Below are 8,391 nucleotides of genomic sequence, written 5' to 3' on the forward strand. Positions count from 1 at the left end.
ATGGAATGAGATGGGTATAAATACACATTGATTTGAGTAAATAGGAGTCAAATAGGAGGTTATTTGGGATACATTTACTTTACATTAATATCCACCTTGATAAATGTACCCTAATAATGATCCCTTTTAAGTGAGCAAATTAGATAATTCATTTCCGAAGATTCAAATAGCCTGACCATTCTTTTTTTCAGAAGCAACATTTTTAAAGAAGATTTAGAAAATTAGATGATATATGTAGAGAATTTATCCCAATATTTTCCATATAATAAATATCTCAAAGACATTGGCTATTTATGATAAGGAAAATAGAATAAAGAGTGTGATTATTTTGATAAAGACAGATAAGCTGTCAGCCCTAAGTCACCCATCTTCTGGCTCTGTCACTGTTCCTGCTTCCAGACTTAATTTTTATTTATAAGGAAAGACCGAGAAATAATGTGTCATGGCTCTGGCATTTTAATAAGACAACTGAATCTCATTTTAGCACTTTATATGAGCATCTGCTGTGTTTGGTATGTATATTGTTGCCATGCTTTCTCTGGCTCCTCAGGGAGCTCCCTGGCTTCCTGAGCTCAGTGACGTGTAGTTGGTTTATCAGCCTGGTCAGCTTGTGCCTCTTCTGACTGTGAGCAGCTCTTCTTGATGCCGTCGTGCCCCATGATGGCTTCTGTTCCCATTCCTTTCTTGGGTAGAAATCGTTCCACTTGCCACATGACTTAACATGAACAGAGCACTGAGTAATTAAGTTACTGGAACTGGACATGAATGTTCTCATGCACATACTTCCCTGTATCCTCTGCCCTCCCCCACCTTCAGTATCTGACTTGAAAATATTTAAAATTCATTACCTATATGTTCAAGTTGAAATAATGTCTTTGCCCAGACATATACAGGAAAAATCAGCCATAGATTTATTTGTATTGATTTATATTTGTTTGGAACACTTACATTTATAATTGTAGATGTCTGATTTTATTTATTTTCGTTTGAGAAAAAAATGATGTTATAAACTTAATTCAAATGCAACCAGTAGCTTTTTTAAAAATAATTTTTTATTATGATTTTAGAATGAGTAACATTTTAGTATGGAACATCAGACAACATGGAAAAATGTAGAGAAGAAAATATATTTATTTTTATCAATGGAAATAATCAATAAACAATTTGCAGTAGAAACAGAGAACAGTTTTATTTGAGCCAATCTGAGGATTGTATCCTGGGAGACAAAGAGTCAAGAAGCACTTGGATTGTATTCTGCCAAACCACAAATGGGGGAGGATTATACAAGCAAAAACTGCATAATTACATATGTTGTTTGTCAAGAATTAGAATTGGAGCTGACAAGAAGTAAAGGTATTTGTTAAGCAAAGATTGGTCCAAAATAGTTGCATAGTCACAAGGGGAGACCTTGAGACCATGAGGTAACAGCTAGCAACTACTAGCAGATATTGTTCTGAGAGTGACTGGTGGTGTCCTTGAGTTTGCTACAGTGCAGAAAATTCAAGTTTTTGGTAATACAGGAACATATCTATAATGACACTGATGAAAGAAGTTGAAGACAACACAAATGGGTGGAAAGGTATACCATGTTCTGGGACTGGAAGAATTAGTATTGTTAAAATGACCATACTACACAAGGAGGTCTACAGATTCAATGCAATCCTTATCAAAATACCAAGGGCATTTTTCACAGACCTAGAATAAATTATTAAAATTTGCGTGGAAACACAAAAGCATACAAATAGACAAAACAATCTTAAGAAGGAGGAACAGAACTAAGGGAATCATGCTCCCAGACTTCAGAGTATACAACAAAGCTATAGTAATTAAAACAGTATGGTACTGATCCATTTTGATTCTTGAATGCATTCTTTTCTTTAATAGTTAAAGCAGATGTACAGTGCATGTTTGAAAGCCTCACAACAGTCTGTTGTAGCTAGCATAAACTTTAAGCCAAATCATATGTAAGCCAGAATGACTTACCCATATTTCAGTATGTGAAAATTTCTTCCATCATCTGTCATCCTGTAGTCCAACAACATAAGATTAATATTTTGGTATGTTTTTATCTAGTGTATGTATATGTTGCACATGCACGAATTATTCCATTGACACCGTGATGCATACAATTTTTGTAATTTTTGTCCATTCTTACATTCCCTGTTCTATAGTTGGATAATATATTTCTGTTTACATTATGTCTTTTTTCTGGCTTTCTGTTGTCTTAAAATTTTGTCAACATTCTCTCCCGGACTCCTGCAATACATTTTGAAAGCTGTAGACAGTATTACTATTAATTTATTGGCTGATCTTAATTATTAACATATTTTCTGAAAGTGTATAGTTTTAAAACATGTCATAAATTTATTCATGATATTTACCTTCCCAAATAAGATGAAACTTTTAGAACATTCTAACTAATGATTACTCTTTTCTTTCTTCTGATGTTTTTCCTTTTTGCTACTATCATTTTTCTTTTAAAAATTATTGATATTTTATAATCCTTAAATAATAACATTTACCAATATATTTAGTGACTCTACCACAAATGTTGTATCCTATTTTTCCCTTCTCATTTGGTTATTTGCTCAGTGAGGCTTGGTAGGTATTAAGTTCTGATTCTGGAAATAACTGTATAAAATTTTCTTTCTTATTTTTGAATGATTAGTCTGCTGGACATAGAATTGTAGACTGACACATTTTCATCAATATTTTGAAGATTTTTTTTTCTTCTGCCATCTCTTATCTTTGATAAATCTGTATTTGAATCTGTTTTAGATAATCTGTCTTTGATTTTTGTTGACTTTTGTAATTTTCTCATCCTTACTCATTTTTGGCTCTGCTTTAATATATGTAGTATGACTTTATTTGTTTATTTATCTGTTTATTTATTTATTTATTATCTTGCACTGTACTTAGAACTTTTGATTTAAAGACTAATGTCTATCTAAATGTTTTTAAGAATTCTTGACAATTACCTTTTCATGTATTCATCACTTTCTCTGCTTTTCCTGAAATTCCTCTTAGATGTATATTGGAGCCACTTGGTCCAACACTCTGTGTCTCCTAAATTGTCTTTTATATTTTTAAAATCTACCCCACTCCTTTTGCTATAACCTTCATGCGTTTCTCCACAATGTATTCCAGTTCATTAATTCTCTTTCTGACTCTGTCCAACCTGGTGTTTATATTATCAATGCAATTGTCTTAAAATCATGATAACTTTTTTGTTTCTTATGATTTATAATATGGTTTTTACCATATCTGTGTTTACTTTTAAAATAATTTCTTGTTCTTATTTTGAATATTATCTTTTCTTTATCTCTTTGATGTTTATAAAAATACATTAAAATTTCATTTGGATTTTCTATAGTTTTTGTTTCTTTTTCATTTGTTAATAGCTGTAAGCTTTGTTTCTACTCATTAGTTTTCTTTAAGGTATTAGAATGTTGATTTAAAACAGATGTCAGAAGATGTCAGAAGTTTACAGCCTGCAGGCTGTTTGTAAAGTTCAATTGGAACATAGCCATATACATCCAATCATTTATAAATTATCTATGATTGCTTTTGTGTTACAACTGAAGAGTTGAGGAGTTTTGACAGATACTGTCAATCTGTTTGTCCCTTGCTCTCTCCTGCCCCCTGACCCCACACATCTGCACTCTCTTAATTTTTTCAATTATTTTGACTTAGCCTGCCTGAAGGTCCTGCCATGTGGACATGTTAGGTTATTGCAGTTTTAGTCATTAAGCTAGTGAATGACTTGGCTCAGGTCTTGCCTGGAAAGCTGTATCTGTCTGCTGTTGCTGCCCTAGATGCACAGCTGTGTATGGACCATAGCTCTTTTTAGCCTCCTTTCATGAGTGGAGCCCAGTCACAGCTCTGGGTTTCCAGTGGTGAGACCAGTTCCAGTCCTTGCTGTGTGACCTCTCACCCCACCAGTTTCCACATTAAGCAAGATCTTTACCTTCTCCTCCATGTGCACACTCTAGTGACCTCTCACCTTCACATTATTTATTAACTTAGGCTTCTCTGCTATTTCTGGTCCAAAGAGATATTAACATTTTTTGTAAAGCACATAATGTTGGTTTGATTTTCTCTTTTATGTTCCCATTCATTGCTATGTGTTTTCAGCAGAAGAAAGGCTCAGCCTATGAATTCATTATTTCATTTGACTGGGCATCTGTATTCACTTTTATACATGTTTTCCCACTGAAAGTTATACCATGAACATTTCCTATGTCATTTAGTGTAATTCTAGAACTGTTTAAGATGGTTTCATAATAATCCATTTATGATTGTGCTGTAATTTATTAAGTCATTAGATTGTTGTAAGAAATTAGACTCCAATTTTCCCTGCTGTTAAGAAATATTGTGTTGAACATCATATTGATAGCTTTTTTTTTTACTATATTTTTGATTATTTCCTTACTATAGATTATTTGAATTATAAATACTGGATCAGATTTGATGGGCATTTTTTAAGATTCCTGATACTTTTATTACCAAAATGCTTTCTAGAAAGGCAACTTACAAATTTACAGGGTGGTTTGTCTCCTAAAATAGAATGGAATAATAAAAGTTTATGACATTTATATCAGTAAGGAATCTCAGAGATATTATAGTCTAATACCTATCATTCAATAAGTGTTTTATTAAATTAATAGAAAATAAAAAATAAAAACATAGACCCTTCCTTCATAGTTCATAGACTAGTAGAGACTAATGGCTATATGAGTAACCAGTACCCAGTATAAAGGTATTTTGTTAGTGATATAAATAAGATACTATAGAAACACAGGAGAGGAATGATTAAATATACTTGTAGAATTATATTGAAATTGGATTTTGAAAAGTAACCAATAAAGTGACAAGAAATGGATGGTAAAATCTGATACAGCTAGAACATAAGGTGCTCAGGGACATGGAATCAGAAGATGGCAAGCCATCTTTGCAAAGGGTCTTAAGGGCCTGCTGAAGAGTTTGGACTCCATTGGGGAGGCCCTGCTTAGCCACGGGAATGCTTCTAGGCCAGGACCCAGTGCACTCAGATAGGCTTTTCTGAAAGGCCATCATGAGGCACTTGTGAATGATGGTTTAGAGGGGAGACTTAAAGCTGGAGACCTGCTAGTCAGATATTATGGTACAAGCTAAGGACCCTGGGTTAGGATGAAGAGGGGAGAAGGCTCTGGGAGTCCTTGGAGATGCACTGAAGCAAGATTCTAACCAAACAGATACACAGGGTAAGGAAGAAGGAGAGGTAAGATGACTCTTTAGTAGCCCGTATAGCTGATTGGATTTCCCAGAAGGGAATCCAGGAGGAATGAATAGTCCAGATATACCCTTGTATTCATGGAATGCTGTAAACATAAGATGAGAAGATTTTCTGATTATGCAGACCACACAAATTTATATGCTTTAGAAGGGGTTAACATTTTATTCCAAATCAATATCCAGCCACTGAGGAATTCTGTTCAGGGAACTGGAGTGATATGGTTTGTGTCTTAAAAATATTGCTTTGACAAGCACAGAATTTCAGAGACCAGTTAGTAATGAACTCAAATAAAAGATGATAGTGGAAAAAAAAGATGATTGTGATTTTGACAAAGAAGGGACACAAAAGTGATGCAAAGAACTTTAAAAAAAATGATTCTAATTTGAGGGCCAGTGAGGTTGGTATAAAATAACCATGTAAATGTACAAGGTAATATATTAGTACTTCTTAAAAATTTTTTTATCACTCCATAATTTCCTCTAGGTTAAAGTGTTTAGGTTACTATAAAGTTTTTCTGTTTGAGATGTTTAAATAACTTTATATAGGCTTTGAAAGATGCATTTTAATTTGTCATACTTTTTCCAAAGTTAGTAAACTTTAATCATCTTTCTCTCTCTCCTGAATTTCCCTCCCCTTCCCTGTACCAATATGCACATGTTCTCAATTCAGATAAACATTTTCTGGATGTATAGACTTTTCATGCTGTAAATCCCTTGACTCTCCATTGCTTTCAGTGGTAACTTTGCTAGTAGAAGGGAGAGTTAATGAGAAGAAAATCAAGTCATTGGTCATTTACTTTTAAGATTTATGCCATTTATTCCCATTAGAAAAAAATAGCAAAGTTGCATTTCCTCATTTTCACTAATCACTTGCTTTTCTGACCTGACTGCCTTGAGAAAAACCACAATAATTAATGGTGGTTATTTGACATTTCAAGTGCAGATTTATTTTATTTTAGAAATTATCCCTGATTATGTTACAGTGTGTACTTTGCAAAAGTGTTTTCTTTTCATGCAATGATCAACTTGGATTAATTCAAAGCTGTAAGATGCTGTTTCACACAGGGACCCAATAAACAAATTATCACATGAAAGTGTCATCTTCACATATGGAGTAAACTGTCACCATGGGATTCAAGTCATTTAAAGTACTCTTTGTGAATGTTTCATTCTCTATGACTGAGGTCCTGTGATTATTTCTTTTTCCATTTTCCATTTGCAAACTCCTGCTCACCCTTTGTACTCAGCTAGAGAGACTCTTCAGTAAAGCTGTCTGGATGAACTTGCCCTGCAGGAGAACATTGATAAAAATACACTGGTAGCTTTATAAGTAGACATTTACAGAGGTAAATGACAGCATGTTAAAAGTGAGGGTATAAGTATCAATACCTATTCAAATTACACCAAAATACTACCGATTAATATCTTTTTAAAAAATTTAAAAAGTCAGAGAATGTGAAATATTTTCAAAAATATGGATTAGTGAGATCTCTTTTACATTGATAGTGGAAATATAAATTAACACACTTTCTTGGAAAAATATCTGGTAATATTTCACTAACTTTTTAAAATCCATATTCTCTGACCCAGCTTTTGGTCCCTAGATGTATATACCAGTGCAGAGGTGACCAGGCTAACTACATTTATAGCAGCAGCAACCAAACCCCTCAGATATTTTTCAATAAAATAATTGCTGAGTAAATTAGTATCTTCTCTCAAAGAACATCTATTGATGAGTGAAACTAATTGCACTACATTTATCTGCATTAAAAATAGATAATTCTTATTAATACAATCTTAAGAAAAAACAAGGCATGGAAAATACAAACAGTATGATTTCAATTTTCAAAGTTTATATATCTATATGTGTATGTGTGTGTATATATACACACACACATATAAAATAACTTATTTAGGGATAGCAAGGGGATGAAAAAGACAACCTTGAAGGTAGTGGTTGCCTCTAGGCCTGAGGGTGGGGTGTAAAGAGAATATGGGACCCTTCCAAAATACTAGTTCTGTTCTGTGTCTTAAGTTGGAAATTGGGTGTATGTTATATACATGGTATATATGCTCCTCTGTTCATATATATCTTTAATCATTGTATTTAAGAAGAAATAAAAATAGGTAACCATCCAAGAATCTATCTGAATTAGAGCTGAGATGTAATCACCTGGACTTATTAATTTAAAATGTGTGACAATACAGCCTTTTTTTTATCGTTTATGATGAAATTATATAGTTTAGCAAATTCAAGCGTAAACACAATTAAGGACCATGTGAAATTTAATTAAAAGAACAAGCTATGTATAAGAAGACTTCAAATATATGTTTGCAGATGAACAGTACTATATATAAAACCATTTTTGGGGAAAGAGTAACTTGAAAAACTAGCATGTTATCGGTGAACAGTTAAAATAGATATTATGTATAAGCAATAAATAAAAATAAAATTTTTAAATACTGGTGCCAGAAAGCTGTTAAGTACTTAGAAAAATATAATCCATTAAATTAATAGATTAATGTTTCTACTAGTTGTAAGTGAAGTCAGGGAAACAGAAACCATATTTGTTAGTGTAATGGAAATCATTTTACACAGGTAATTAGGTTAAGACATGTTAGAGCGAAAAGGGACTCTCAGGTAAATATTGGGAGCAGCCGTCATCCCTAGGGCTAGAGGAGTGAGATGAAGAGGTTGGAGTTGTCCAGGAACCTAGCACGAGAGGGAGAGCGTTCTGTGGGGCTCAGACCCAGACGTCTGTGGAGAGGATGCTGCCTGTGCAAACAGTGCCCGAGGAGCTCAGAGAATGAGCCTCGCAGAGCTGAGACTGTGAGCTTTGAGGAGGTGGTACTGACTGGGCTGGTACTTTGGAGGGTGCTTTGATGCTTGGTTTGGGCCTGTAAAACCAAGCCAGGAACCGGAACCACCTGCTGATTTGTGAGAAGTGTCTGGGGGCAGATCTCACCAGAACACCACATCCCCTAGCTTCCCATCCCCTCCTCCAACCCCACACTTCCCTCCTCCTCAGTGAAACCTGTCAGGGAGCCAGATGGCAAAGGACAAAGGTAATTGGCTGACTCCCAGCACCAGCATCCCAGGCCTTAGTATGGAAAGGG

Source organism: Vicugna pacos, chromosome 11 (genome assembly GCF_048564905.1).
Source record: "Vicugna pacos chromosome 11, VicPac4, whole genome shotgun sequence".
In the NCBI taxonomy this organism is placed as follows: domain Eukaryota; kingdom Metazoa; phylum Chordata; class Mammalia; order Artiodactyla; family Camelidae; genus Vicugna; species Vicugna pacos.